Raw genomic sequence first — 14,956 nt, forward strand, 5'->3', positions numbered from 1 at the left:
TTAATCGAAGGGCAAAGGGACATAGAAACAAACTTCGCTGCCTTTGTATTTCTTCAGCAGAAGACAAAGGGTTTTAGGGCAAATCGGCTCCCCACCCCCATGCCCACCCCTCCCCGTGCATCTGGGTTTTAACGTAATTGATCTACTGCGTCTGAAATCTGAAAAATGTAGGGCCTGGGTTTTAGGAAATTTCTCAGTGGAAATCAAGTACTTCTTTTCCTTCATGGCCTTCCCAACCTATCTTTGATGAAAGTAATTATAAAAATCTCAATTACTGGGAAGAATGAGAGGAGCTGGGAGTTAACCCCTCACTGCCCTCCACAGAAACTGGGCCCCCCGCGCGGTCCATCACAGGGACCCAAAAGTGCTTCCCAAAGCAAAAGGCAGCAGAATGCAAGGGGACCTGGTGCCTCTTTAAGACATCTAAAAGCACTCTAAAACTCACAGGCAGGCCTCTGAAAAACAGAGCGGCATAGGCACGCTCAACAGGCCCTAAAATGCTACCCTTTGTACCATTACGTCTTTACAGTCCCTGGGCCGCTCTGGGCAGGGAGGCTTTGTTCTTTGGAATTCCTCATGCTGGGTTTCAGTAGGACATGGAGTTCTGCCCTTTCGGCTTCTGCGCTCCCTGTTGATCTTCACATGGAAGCCTTGTCATTGAGAAAGCCGGAGCGCCCCTCTCACTGACAAGATCCTTGGCGTTCAGCATGGCCAAGCCACCTTCCCAACGTCACAACTTACATGCTGGAGCACCCGCTGAGGTTGTATGCTCAGCCTGCAAAATTTCAACTCTGTCACCCAAGGCCTGAGTGGGCCAGGGGACCCAGCAATGAAGAAAAGAGGTGTGTTGTTCGTCGGTGGCGAATTCCAAGGCACCGGCTTCTAAGCCAGGCGGAACTTTGAATTCCTATGCCTGGACTTGATTCACATTTTTTAAATGAACTGAAAAGAAGTCTCAAATTCTATATTATGTATAAAAATAGCCTTTCCACGGTTGTTCATTCCTTTCCACATGGGTCATGCTTTTTATAGTAAGAGGTTACATCTTGTTGGTGTCCTTGTCACTCTTGGTGGCTGACCTGCCCCAGGAAGCTGTCAGTATGAGGCAGACTTTCCCGAAAGCCTCAGTGGTATGTCAAGGGGATAAGATAGTAGTAGAGATCTGGACGCACTGGGTGGTGGAGTCCAGGTAAAGCCCTGCTAACCTTCAGATCAACTCATCCACTGTGAATAGAGGCCAAGAATTATCCCCGAGCTGATTAGTCTGTGGCCTGCAATGATTGTTTTGGGCACCAAGTAGGCGAGAGACTCGAATCGGGCCTCAAAACACTGAAAGCCAGTATAAACATTCCTTTTAAATCTCTTGAAGAAGATAAGGGAGAAAGGCCAGAATTTGGGCATGGCAGGACCACTGCAGTCGTGGTCTCAAATCAACTGTGGCTGCTGACAGTGAGCCTCTAACAAGACTGGGCCTGCCAAATAGTCAATTATGGAGGAGAGAGACACTTTCAGGGGAGTGGTTCACTGATGAAAATGCTTCCCAGTGAATACCAGCTTACCCTGGAACACATCAGACTCCACTGGATGGTTCCAAACCCATGGTCGCCCAGATAACCCAGGTTAAAGTCAGCAGGCCTAAAAACACACCAAGCAACAACAACAAACCCATCATGAATATAGGAAAGAGCCTCGTGGGAAGGTACAGAAGAGGTCTGAAGACGGAAGGGACATGGACAATTAGAAAAGGTAAGAGGGTACAGTAATCAGAATATAATTCATATGCGTATGAAATTGTCAAAGAGCAAATTCAATAACTTTTTTTTTTAAATCAAGTCTCTAGGAGGAAAGAAGAGAAATTCCTCTCAAGTATTTTTTTCCTGTAAGTGGAAAAGCTTGTAAAATCTATGACCTCACGGTTGGCAATTGTGTAATTGTGAAATGGAATCAATATGAAGAAAAGATTTTCCTGTGTTTGCTCAGCACCTTTGAGTGCCACATTCACGAGATGAGGCCGTGTATCTTTCAACTCCTAAAGTTTTGCCCAGAATCCACTTTGGATTCCTCTCTCATTCACAGAGACTAAATGCTCAGATAGCCACATTCCCAGTCCTTCTGACTATGGAAAAGGATTTCTTCATTATGACTATTGTAGTAGGTTTTTCATCTGCTCACGTCCTGGTCCTACCAACAAGACTCGGCCTGCCTCATTTTTTTTTTTTTTCTCTGAAGCTTTTTCCCTCACATCAGGCCAAACGCTCTTCAACCTCCTCTTACACACTGAGGAACTAACAAAGGAGCGTGTCTTAACTCGGTAAACATCCCCCATCCCGCCCCCTATCCTGTCTCCAAGCTTCTTCGAGATTCAGACTCTTAACCCCAAGCGAAGAATTTCCCCATAAATATTTTATGACTTCCTAACTCCATAGACTATCTCTGTCCAGTTTTATTATTCTATCTCATTTCTTATCTGGCACAAAGTTTTCCTCATTGAAACGTATTCCTCTTGTGTGGCCCTGTGTCTGTTTGTCCGTTTGCCAGAAGACAGCATGCTGTAACAGAAGGCTCCTGGGCAGTGTGTGTCAGCCAGGCTCTGGGTTTTTGTTCTTCATTTCCTTCTCTGGGTCTCCCCTGTGCGCCTTTGTGGGGACTGTCGAGCTTTGGCACAGACCGCAGCTCCTGAATGGGATGTTCTTCCAACAGGCAGTGTGTTCCCAGCATACCGAGCAAGAGCTTCCTCAGCAGCCTGGCAAGGGCACCGTTGAAGACAAGGCAGCCCAGGGCGGGCGACCTCCACAGAGACTGCGGCTCTGACTCAATCTTGAAGTATTTGCCGTCAGTAGTGCATAAAAAAAGGCAGGGCTTCAGAAGATGGCTTTTCGGGTAGCCGAATCATTCATCCACCTGGTGACAAGGAAACAAAGCCAAGCGGAAAAAATTAGGTTTGAATACAAGCTAGTGCTGCCCCTGTGTTTGAACAGGTAGCAAAAAAAGACTAGCAAGGAGCCTGAAGCTGTCTTTTTAAAAAAAAATGTATTCTTTCGTTCACTTTCCAACCCAATATAACTGCTCCTCTCTCCTCCCAGTACCCCCTCGTACAGATCCTTCCACCATTCCCTCTTCCCTTCTCCCTTAAGAAGGGGAAGCTCCCCCGGTGTCCTCTCCCTCCCCAAGAACATCAAGCCTCTTCAGGGCTAGGTACATCCTCTCCCATTGAGGCCAGACAAGGCAGTCCAGCTTGGGGAACCAGGATCCTTAGTAAGGCAACAGATTCAGCGACAGCCCCCATGTCTGCTGTTTGGGGACCTTCTGTTACTTGTGTGGGTCCAGCCCTTGTGAGCCTGAAGCTACCTTAAAAGAAAAAGTCTGAATAGCTAGAGGTCAGGGTAGTGGTGGGGGTGGGGGTTGTAACTGTGGGAGTTGGAAAGGACAACCTTCAGGCAGTCCTCTCTGCTCCCCGGTGTCTGGAAATCTTCCCTGCTCATTTCTTAGGATTAATTTGTAAGAGACCATTCGAGACAAGGTAGGAAGCAACACAAGTTGCTGGAAAGCTGGAAAGCTCTCTTCAGCTTCACTCTTGGACTGGATGTGGGCTGAACAAATTCATATCCTCTGAAAAGCCAGAGACCTAAAGAGTTTGTAAAGGGATTCCAGGAGCATCCCCTTTGGACTTCATTGTTCCAGGACATGGGAAGCCAGTGGGGTGGGGGAGCACGGGTGGAAGCTGGACCTTGGGAGGGAGATGGTGTTCCCTTACATTTCTGAGCCCTACCACACTACCAGATATTCTCTTTGTAGCTAAGTAGTTTGCGATAGTATTTCCCCTCACCACATGTTCCTCTATCATGTCTGTCCAACTTAAGATGGTTCAGCTCTCACCTGCTCCATGGAAAGTTCCTTTTTGCCACCTATAAAAAAAAATAGGGAGTCTCTAAAGATTGCTGACTTTTGCTTTCCAAAAGTCAAAACTTTTAGAGTACAGTAAATTTGCTGGAGAAGTGGAATGAGTCTGTGAGCAGAAAACACTGAAAATAAAAGGGGATTTTTCCTGCTTGCTGTGTAACAACTTCTTCTGAGAGTAATCACCCATCTCAGAGAGAAACTCGTTGAGACACAGGAGGTGAAGTGTCCCACGGAAATAAAAAACTCAAAAGCTTCAGGAAGACCCTGAAACTGACCATATTCACTAGACCTCTCCATCCCCAAGCATGTGACTCCTAAGTGACATTCTCAGGCTACCTGAGCTTCTTAGAAGAGAGTCCAACCGGAGTCACATAGCAGGGCACTCTCCACCTGTTGAACTGCCTTCAGTTTGTATAGTATGCTCCAGATTTCCCACTTTTGTGAGCTGACACACACGCTGTAGTGGGGTTTTAGAAATATAGCTGTTTCCACTCCCATAATTACCTTTAAATAACCCAAATAAAAACCACTGGTTCACTAAGTCTGATGCTCGTGGCATCTGCACTTCGCTCTGTCATCGGTTCCCCAGCAGGTGGGTTGACATTTATTGACGTCTTCTTTGCATACAACACGGTTTCTGAGCATAATGACGAAAGACAGAACTTGACTGGTTGCAGATGCACCGAATCCTGGGTAAGCCTCCTGGAAAGGTTGTAGCATAGTCCAGGTGAGCGACTCTGAGGTGGATTTGAGAATATGCTGGACTTCAACTCATCACTCCTGCACCAAGACTAGTTGAAGACTTCCTGTGGAGAGAGCGCTCTTGCTAAACATTTGCATGCAGCATGTCTGCTGCACCCACGGAGTTCAACACCAAGGTTAAACTCAAAAGGCAGAAAGTGGAGAGGAAAAAGAGGAGAGGAGTGTTTGGGGGTTTGACTTGTGCTTACATGGGTCCCTGCCAACAGTTGGTTTTCTTGACTGAGTCAATAAAGAGCCAGTGGCCAATGGCTAGGCATGATGAAAGAGGTGTGACTTTTAGGATTCCCTGGTAAGAAACTCTGAGGAAGAAGGGATTCTGCCATGAGAAGGGTGTAGGACAGACCATGCTGTGAAGGAGCAGGAAGGTAAGAAGGCTGAAATGTAGGTACAAAGAGGAAGTAACCTCATGGGAGGGCTGACTGGAAGGAACAGGGCAGCAAAAATAAAATATAGATTTAGGAAGTGTTAACTGAGGAATATTGAAGGGGAGTATGTGCTAGCCCCTGGGAGGGTTAGAAGTGTCCAGTCATTGAGCATGTTAAGCACATTAAAATATAAATGGTCTCTCTCTCTCTCTCTCTCTCTCTCTCTCTCTCTCTTTCGCACGCGCGCGCGCGCGCGCGCTCTATGTGTGTGTGTGTGTGTGTGTGTGTGTGTGTGTGTTCATTCGAGAATCTAGAGCTCTTGGGCGGGTGCAGAGCCTCAAATACATCAGCTGGGAGTGTAGAGCAGATTAGTGTTCACAGCTACAGAGGAGAAGGGAGCGACTGGGCAGGGCTCAAAATGGGAAAAGTAAAGAAGAAAAGTTTTAAGGTTTATTTTTATTTTCCTAGGTGATAGACTAATTGGCCAGCCAAACTGTTGGTTTGAACCATGTAAAATTGCTTCTAACCAAGGCTTTGTTGACCCACATAAAGATGGCAATTTCCTAAGGTTCAGCAACTAATGAAAGGCTCGGTTCTCTACTCTCAGGTAGTGGCCTGGCCAGAACCCTGGGGAAACTCTGCCTGTCAAAGGGTTAGCCTCCATAAAGGACCCTCATGGAAATTCTTGGTGCTTCCTGACATACATGGAGCATCCCCTGAGGGCATTGTTATGATTTACGACAGATGAAAATCAAAATAGGGTGTGAAAGAGAGTTAGGTGGCTACAAGCTGGGAGAAAGAAGGATTACAAGTTAAAACACAAATCTACTTGGCAGCCTCTAGTCTTCTCTTTGGGAGGCTTGGCTTCCCTAAATAGGGTGCATTTGCCTGTCTTTGTTTCCCATCATCAAATGCATCCTTGTGTTTGTCAGCACTGAACAACAATGAGGAATAAACTAACAACCGGTCCCTCTGCAGCAGAAAGAGCAGCGAAATGAGCTCCTGTCACTGATGTCAAGGGAAGGCTGTGACTTACAGTTCTCAAAGAGTAAGCCATTTAAAAAGGTTTACAAGTCTGATCTGAATCTAAACCCAGGGGATCCCTCAGAAAGAGCAAAGAAAGAACACATCTCCAAAGTAGAAGCTAAAACTCAACCGGGGGCAAAGGGATTCCATTTTTTTTCCCCTTGAGAATGTTTTTACTTGGAAATGGTCAACCAACTTTATAACCACTGACTCTATGTAGTCTGTCCTTAGTCTAGAGTCACGGCAGGTTTCTGACATCTCTGTGTTTCAGGGAAACTTTATGTGGCAGAGCAAGAGTCTCCCTTGGATAGTTCAAACCCCAGTGTTTGGGCTCTTAGTGTATGCAAGACAGTGTCTTGAAAGATAATGTATAGAAAATATAATCTTAAGGGGTGGGAGGCAAAGAGATTGCTTAGTGGTTAAGAACAGATTCTGTTCCAGTAGAACATGAGTACATACTGTTCTAGGGGGTAAATGTTTGATTACCAGCATCCATGTGGTACAGTTTACAGCCATTCATAACTCTAGCTTCTGGGAAATCTGATGCCTCTGGCCCCTGCCAGAACCTGTATTCATGCATGTGTATATGTGTACACACACACACACACACACACACACACACACACACACACACACACACACACAAAGTAAAATAAACCTTACAAGCATGTTTAGATGCTTACATCTGATTGGCAGTCATGTGGTAGTGGGTGGGCATGGATCTGACCTATCCCAAAGTCCTTAGCCCATTTTATGTTCTCTACTAGACTGCCAAATTCTTCATGAATAGAACTTGTGCCCCTTTTGTTTCTAGTCTCTCATGAAGGGGTGCCTAGTGCCATGCTCAACACATTTCCCTGAAGACATTTATAAACGACCAGTGCTTAAGCTGAATTACCAGATATGGGGGATACTGTCAAAGCTTAATAGATGAAGGAACAGTGCCTGCCCTACACTGTGTTTCTGCTGACAGCCATTTGCTTCTCTTCTAGCCAGCCTCTGGCAAGCATCTACCGTCAAGGTCACAACTTGAGTTTTTGCCCATCCTTCATTCAGACCTCTTTCACCCAAAGCCCCATGCACTGAAGGAATGTTAGCAAGCATGGACATCCCATTTTGTGCCCTCTCCTTACACTCTGATGACTGCAGGAATTTACCACTTGCTTTTCTGTTAAGACTATTCTCTTTATTTGCAATTGCCTTATCACTGTCAACTTCCCAGGTTGCTTCTTCTCTTCCGACGGTATGATTTGTTCACATTTGAATGCTATCTGACTTGTGAAATGGCTGTCTACTCCAGAAGAATGTCACATAGTACTCAAAGGAGATTAAACATTGGAAGTTTCTTCAAATCAAAACTTAGAATTCCAGTAAAGAGTCCCAGGATCTTAATTGTGATTCTTCTGAAAGTAAACTGAGAGGCTTTTATAGGCAATGATTGAGAGGTGGATCCTAGGAGGTATGAAGAAAGAACTAGGAAATACCTCAGTGTGTTGGGCTTCTAGAGCACCATGATACACACTGGCTAGATTTTATGACCATGGGTCTATTTCTCACAGTCTAGGAGCCTGAATCTCTTGTCCGTGTATCAGGATGATTTGGTCAATTATTTTTAGCTGTCGACTGCTAGCTTCTTATGGAAATGGAGAGAAACAGCTCTCTGCCTCTCTGCAGTCTCATATAAAGACACTAACCCCATTTCAAAATCTATCATCTTCCAAAAGCCCTGCCCTAATACAAACATGTGGGCTATGAATTTTGAGACCCAAGTTTTTACTTCACAACTGTAAGTAAAGCAAAGAAGGGAAGGTCGTCAGCAGAGGGTGTGTTAACAGGAGGATGACCACTCCAGGCAATGGCAGCACAGTCCTTCTGAGGACTGTGGGGACTCCACTCAGAACGAACTCACCCACAGGCAAGGAGCCTGAGAGAATCACACACCAGCTTCCTTCCATGCCCTTTGCTTGAGAATTGCTTCTGGGCCCCAATTCCAGCTTTGTTCTGTACATCCCTGAAGCCATTAAAATGTCCTCAAGCAGAGATGAGCAGGAACTGGAGGTAAGAAATCCTACCTCGCACAGAAACACTGTAGACAACCTCCAGGTCACAGCCAAACAACAGCAACATGAGCCACGCACCCTGATGCATTATGAATTTCAGCAGCAGCAGAACTCACCTTATACTGAGCGAGACTATTGCACCTGGGACTACCCAAGAACATCCAGTAGAAAATGAGAACACAACGGAGATGCAACTTAAACTCACCTGACCAATCTTTATGTTCTGATGAAAAGGGTCTCTTTTCTGATTTATTCAGAAGTGGCTAGTGGACTGGCTAACAGTGACCAAGCTCTGCAACAGCTCTCACAAACAACTTTGGCATCATAGGAACTGATTTCACACATCACAGTTTCTTTAATATACAGAAAAAAAGCATCTAAGAAAAAGACAGAAACAAAAAGCAGCCAGGTTTTATGGTAGATTAATAAGCCAGTTTTGACACAGAGGAGGCACCTAGTGCAAATCTAATTGTTCGCAACACCTCTCCATGATCCTTTGTAGTGAAAACTGTTCTGTGCTTATTGTGAATTGTTACTTCTAAGTCCAGAGACAATTTCATCTGTTTTTGCCTAATAGAGCAATGAGCCTGTCGAATTATGTCCTCTGCCATGTCCGCTGACATTTGTCATAATGCCTGACTGACAGAGGAGAGGTTTTGACTTGACTGGAATCCTCTCCAAGCTCACCTCTACATGAAAGAATTTCCCAGAGCTCTTCATCCAAGCAATTGGCCTGGAAGGAGAGTCTGGTTTTTCAGCTTGGAATTTTGACTGGTATTGATGATGCTGCCCCTACATTTGTGACAGACACCCTGACTCGGCTGAGTTTGTTCCTGCACTTGCCTCTGTTTCTGGGCCAGCCCTTTCAATGTTCTTTTTCTCTTCCACAAACTGTGGTTTGCATGTTTTCCATCTGACTCCTTCATGGCAGGATTCCTTTCTCCACCTCAAGAACAAATTGAATTTTCTGATCATAGATTATTTACTTTGTCTTTGAAACTCTATAACTTATCCTAGTCATGAGTACTGAATGAATAGCTCCTACAGCATGAACACTAGGGTAGCCTCACATAACCAATTGTAAGTCAGGTACCTCTGCATTCTGACAGCTATGAGACATTAAGAGGGCACCCTTAGAGCCCCTTCTGTCTTAACAATTGTTAGTCTCCTGGAATAGTAGGAAAACAAGGTTAGACAATGTCTTGGAGGTTATTCTAAACTACTACATAATGTCCTTAGCAACTAGCCTACAACATAATATCATGTCTTCATGGAGAGGGTTTCAGATATGCAGAAGTCCTCTGTAAAAGATAGTGTTTAACTGTCCGTGACAGAGGTGAATACCATTTGCTTCTGTGGGCAGTAAAACTTCAATTTGGTAAGCATTGGATTTTCTTGGAATCTAAAAAAACAATGGCAAGACTCAGTATGTCAGTCATCAAAGCTCGTCATGATTTGATGGATAGGGCCTAAAATTTGTTGGTTTTCTCATGGTGGGATCATGGCATATGAATGATGACAGGTTCTCCTCACAGGTGCCCTGGCTTGATTTGGGGATTCCCCTTCTTTAGTCCTTGTTCATCTTTAGAACAGTTACAGTGGCGTTGACTATGGCACTGACTTTCTGGAGGATATCATCCAGGAGTTATTTGAAACCATGGTCTTCTTTAACAAAGTAACTTGATACCACAATGTCAACTTTGTTCCCAAATTGAAATTTGATTCTTCAACTCTTAGAATTACTTGAGCGATGTAAATGACTCAGTTACAAAGGTATTTGTGTGTGTGTGTGTGTGTGTGTGTGTGTGTGTGTGTGGTGTGTGTGTGTGTGTGTGTGTGTGTGTGTGTGTGTGTTTGCAAGTGCTCCTTTGTGCATATAATTAGAAACATCTAGAGTCAAAGAGTAGCTTTGGGGTCAAAAATTCCCATTTATTATCTTTGTGACATTTGTCAAATTATTTCACTCTCTAGTATTTAGGGTCCTGACCTGAAAGACTTGACCTAATTACACCTTATCAGACAGATTAAAAGTGTTAAGAGACAGATTCATATATAAAAGAAATATAATGTAGCAGATTATCTACATCATACTAAACACAGATGCTGATAGATAGATAGACAGACAGATAGACAGACAGCTAGATAAACAGATAATAGGAGAGAAAACTTTTTTAGATTATATTATCGACTCATGAAACTAGTGAAACACTATTTCTGAATTCTTTTCTCAAGCATGCCTATAAAGATTGCTAATGTTTTGCATATCTTCTTATAGGATAATATTCTTGTTCTTTCTAAGCCAGATGCTGAGGCTTAGCTTTTAAGCAGATAGGCGTAAGGCTTATTTCTCTCCAGAATCTTCTAGCCTGAAATTCTACTCTGGTACAAGAGTTCCACAGGATTTTAGACTTTGGTCAGTTCAATGAACCATTGAGTTCAAGGCTGAAGATCTCAAGACCTCTGCACATCATGAGGGGCTTTCTAAATCTGCCTCTCTGACAGTCCAGATGTCCATTCCTACAGCTGACATCTTGATTTAAGAGCCATCACACCATGTTGTCTGATTCACCCTCCCCTTCACAGCTTGTCTTCTACTTGGTACAGAAACTGACAAAACCAGTCATCTTCAGCTCTTCTTTGCTTGTAACAACTGCAATTCTGTAGCAAAAGTTCTTGGCTAGCATCTATAGACTTTCTTTTCCTTGTAAGGAAACTAATTTGGAGCTGTGCTACAAATCATGAGAAGGAAATGCAAAAGTTCACTTCAACATGTATACATTTGATAAACACACAGACACACACACACTCACACACACACACACACACACACAAACACACACACACACACACAAAGAAGTCCCTTTGCTTAGTCCTTGACTGTGTATGGATGCACATGACCTTCTTTCACCCCTATGTAGAGACCATGAAGTCAACTCATTGTGGAATCCTCTATGCAGAGGACCAGCAGACATGCTATCCCAGAGTCTAGGAACTCCCCAGGTCTGCTGAATAAAGACTTGGAATACCATGGTTTCCTCTAGCAAAGCAGCATCTGATCCATATAACTCTACCCAAAATAATCTTTCTAGAAGAGGAGGAAGAGGAGCAAGAGTATATAATACACCAAAGGCAGCCATATTAATTATACCAATTATATTGAAATATAATCATCAAAAGTATTTCATGAAGATATGTACGTGTTCAGTAATGAACAAAATAACAAGATCTTGTAGCAAATCTATTAAGTGCTGTAATTCCAAGGTAGAGATACATTTAAATCATCACTGAAATGTTGCCAAAAATACTTTCGATTTTTATCCATGATTGAGTCATGATTATTACTAGCATGAATGTGGTTTGTACCTTACACTGTAATTAAAGGACTCCTGAACCTCAAAGATTAGTAAAAATAAAGTTGTAAATTTGCTTCGTCAAATATGTGGAACTCCCCTGAATTCCACCTCACCAATCCCAATGCGTTGTTCTGACTAGCAGAGCTCGAGAATACTGGGACCTCTATTCACTCTATATACTAAATCCTAGTTTGAGATTCCCACTGTCTGGCTTCTCTCATTGACAAAGCTGTTAGAATTCAAGAGTTTGTTTCCTGACTGGCAATGGACAAGCAGAGCATGAGCTTTCAAAGCTAAAGATATCCTTAAGAGAAGGGCCTTTGTCTTCCTTGACAATGAAAAGGATTCACTTTGAAAAGATTTTTGTGTACCTTTACTGTTCGGATCGTGGTCTTTGAAGGCTCTGGAACATGCCACCAAGAGAATCTGTCCTCCTCCCTCCTATTCCCCTCCCCCCTCCCTCCACCATATGATGAGGACTGCAATGGAAATGGCTGCCCAGCCCAAAGACAGCCCAGCCCAGAGTCTACAGAGGATAAACACTTCCCCAGTGTGTCTCTGCAGCAACAAAGTACTTCATGCTAGATCACGCTGGAGGCTGGCCTTGGGGGAGAGGCTTTGGGGTTTCCATCCAGTACTCTGACTGGGTGTTCCCAGCATTACCTTCTGTCTGTTTGTTCTCTGGCGTTTGTTTTTCTACCCGCATCCCTCCTCCTTCTTAGCCTGGCTCTGATTCAGCTCTGAACTGGAGCCCCAAAGCACTGAGGCCGGCTTCCTCCATGAACCCCTCCTGAAGCCATCGGAGGGCTCTGCCAGGGGGAGACAGAAGTCACAGCAACCGGCATAGTCCCCACCACCTGCCTCCCTCCTTTCAGCTCAACACCAAAGGGCTTCACCTCAGCTCCTGCCAAGCCCTGACAGCTCTGGAAGCCGGGAGGCTTCCTTTGACTAGCACACAGGTCTCTGCGCAGTGCTCAGCTGCCAAGCCACGGGGCCAGCTCTAGGAATGTGTTTTTAATATTCATTGTTCACTCTGTCTGTTACCGATGTGTGCACTGCAATTATTCTAATTCTTTGCACATGTGTTGTTATGCAATGGAGGCCTTTTATGCTCTGCCAGGTTTTGTTTCTTTCTTTTTTTTCTTTCTTTCTGAAACCCAAATATATTATTTCTACCTATGTTTCAGTTAGTTTGCCACGCTCCTTTATTTTATTTCAAAGATCAATCTGGGAGGCAAAGAAAGAGTGGAGTGTACAGAAAGCAAGGTCCGCCTGGCTTCCTTGTGGTAGACCACTTGCTTTTGATTTAGGTTTGTATGTTTTCCACCTCGATCGCTTGTTTGCTTCTTCTGCGTCTTTCCACGAGCACAAGGAAGCTGACATTCAGACATCCATGGCCCGCATGTGCTCCTCCTGGGGTAGCACCTGCACCCAGCAGAAGAGCATGCATGCAGAGGCAGAGCACAGACATGCATGTGTGTGCAGACTGACTGTATGTGGGCGGATTTCTTTCTTTTTCTTTCTTGGCAGTGAGGAGAAAAAGGAAGGGGAGGAAACCTCTTCCTTCTTCTCATTCTTTCCCTCATCTCCTTTTAAATGTTAACTGGGCCGTTCCTGATACAGTATAAAACTCCTACCACTGGGCCACACAAACGATTCCATTCCCTTTATTCCCTTGTTAATTCAGACTGTTTTATGTTTTCTTAACTTTTTTTTTTAATCAAGGAAAAACAGCAACCGTGAAGCCAGAGTCTAAACTCTGCCATTACCCTTCCACTTTCGAAGGACAATGGAACAAATTGAGCAAATTAAAAATGACTGCTGTTTACCTCTGAGAACTTAGACTAAACCCCCAGAAGCCAACTTGAGAATCAGTGGAAGTGTCCACCTGGCTCCAGCTACCCCATGCATATGCCTTTCTTTAAAGATTCCTCTGGCTGCTCTCTGTTTTTGCCAAGAGAAATCTGACACGGTCGCCCCCCTGCCTGCTAAGTATTTTACTTTCATTGTTAACTATATCCATTTGTCACCATGAAACATTATTATTTTAAGGTAGCAGGGAAGCAGGCCCGCTTGCTCCATAATGGTGCTATAGCTCTCGTTGCCAAGAAGGAATCAAAGAAATGGACGGTGCTAATGTGGGAAATCACACCGGAGAGAAAGAAACATGCAGAGAAAGGCAAGAGGCAGGGAGTGGGGGAGGGAGGGAGGATGATACTAAGAAACAGAAGGCAGACACAGACCTGCACAAAAAAAAAAAAAAAAAAAAAAGCTAGAATTTCTATGAAAAGATTTAGAAAAGGAGGGTATAGCTGTTGCTAAGGAGCTGGGAGGAAGAGTCAGCAGACCCAACATCCACCAGATTTTTAATACAAACCTGCATGTCTTTGTTTGTTTCATCTCTCCAGTGAGGGGGCTGGGTAAGGAGGAAAATATAGTTAAATCTGTTTTCTTAAAAGACTGTTTTAAAGATATACATGCAAAGCGAATTGGGGCAGCTATGTGGAAGGCATGCCTGGAGCTAAAGGGTACAGTCATGTTCCCTAAATTCCAAGGCTATCTTGTGACAGGGATAAACCTCTAATGTGACACACCCGTTAGAGGCGCTCACTTTATAGCCTGCATGGGCAACTCAGTAGCTTCTTGGTCTTGCAGTCAGTCAGTGTGAGCAGGAGAATCTGGTGCTGTGGAAAACCCAGGATGGGTCCGTGGGCTCTGCTCCAAATGAGCTAATGGATGGGAAGCAAGTGGAGTAGGGTGGGAACTGATACTGCTGCAGGATGGCTTGAATAGCAGCTGCATTAGTCAGGGGTACAAAGGTGTGTGTGTGTGTGTGTGTGTGTGTGTGTGTGTGTGTGTGTGTGTGTGTGCTGTATAGGCTGGAAAGTTCCACATTTGCAGGGCTTAGAAAACTTTGCCAGGGGCTGATGTTGCTGTCTTGAATCAAAATTTCGTCCAGAGGCAGAGTTCCTTCCTGAGTAACCACAGCCCTTTCTCTGAAGCCTTCATCTGACTGTTTGAAACTTACTCACATTAGGCCAAGTGATCCATCTGCCTTATCCAAGGTCTTCTGATTTAAATTATAATCACATCTCAGAAAATAATTTCAGACCAACCACCAGTATCTAGTTTAACCAAACAACTGGATACCCTGACACACAAAATTAACTGTAACATATCCCTATAGATAACTTGGCAAATAATACCTAATCATTCACTCAGCCAGTGTAGCCAAGATCCAGAGCTTGCTATCCAGACAGACAGGCCAATAGGTAAGCTCCAAGCACAGTAGAAGACCTTGTCTCAAAAGTACAGTGGAAGCAGAGACAGGAAGACACCCACTGCTGTGAGCTGGCCTCTACACTCATGCACACACACCTGCATCCATATATGAGCACACATGCATTGTCTTAGTCTAGGTTTTTATCCTATGAAAAGATGCCAGGCATGACCAAGGCAACTCTTATAAAGCCAAACATTTAATTGGGGC

The 14,956-nt window shown here is 44.3% G+C and overlaps 2 long non-coding RNA genes across 3 annotated transcripts; one reads left to right on the forward strand and one right to left on the reverse strand.

Moving 5' to 3' along the window:
- The first annotated feature begins 1,097 nt into the window (after positions 1 to 1,097).
- LOC147994727 (uncharacterized) lies at positions 1,098 to 4,437 on the forward strand. Its single transcript, XR_015686348.1, has 2 exons — positions 1,098 to 1,746; positions 2,701 to 4,437. It is a non-coding gene; the product is annotated as an uncharacterized LOC147994727 (long non-coding RNA).
- On the reverse strand, positions 1,756 to 12,412 carry LOC120102227 (uncharacterized). Of its 2 annotated transcripts, none has more exons than XR_015686346.1 (4): positions 12,130 to 12,412; positions 4,405 to 4,706; positions 3,877 to 3,905; positions 1,756 to 2,901 (listed from the first exon to the last, which is right to left on the reverse strand). It is a non-coding gene; the product is annotated as an uncharacterized LOC120102227 (long non-coding RNA). The 2 variants fall into 2 exon arrangements; XR_015686347.1 differs by lacking the exon at positions 12,130 to 12,412 and adding an exon at positions 11,838 to 11,926.
- Between the last annotated feature and the right edge of the window lie 2,544 nt (positions 12,413 to 14,956).

The sequence above is a fragment of the Rattus norvegicus genome, chromosome 4 (assembly GCF_021556685.1).
Source record: "Rattus norvegicus strain SHRSP/BbbUtx chromosome 4, alternate assembly SHRSP_T2T, whole genome shotgun sequence".
Classification (NCBI taxonomy): Eukaryota; Metazoa; Chordata; class Mammalia; order Rodentia; family Muridae; genus Rattus; species Rattus norvegicus.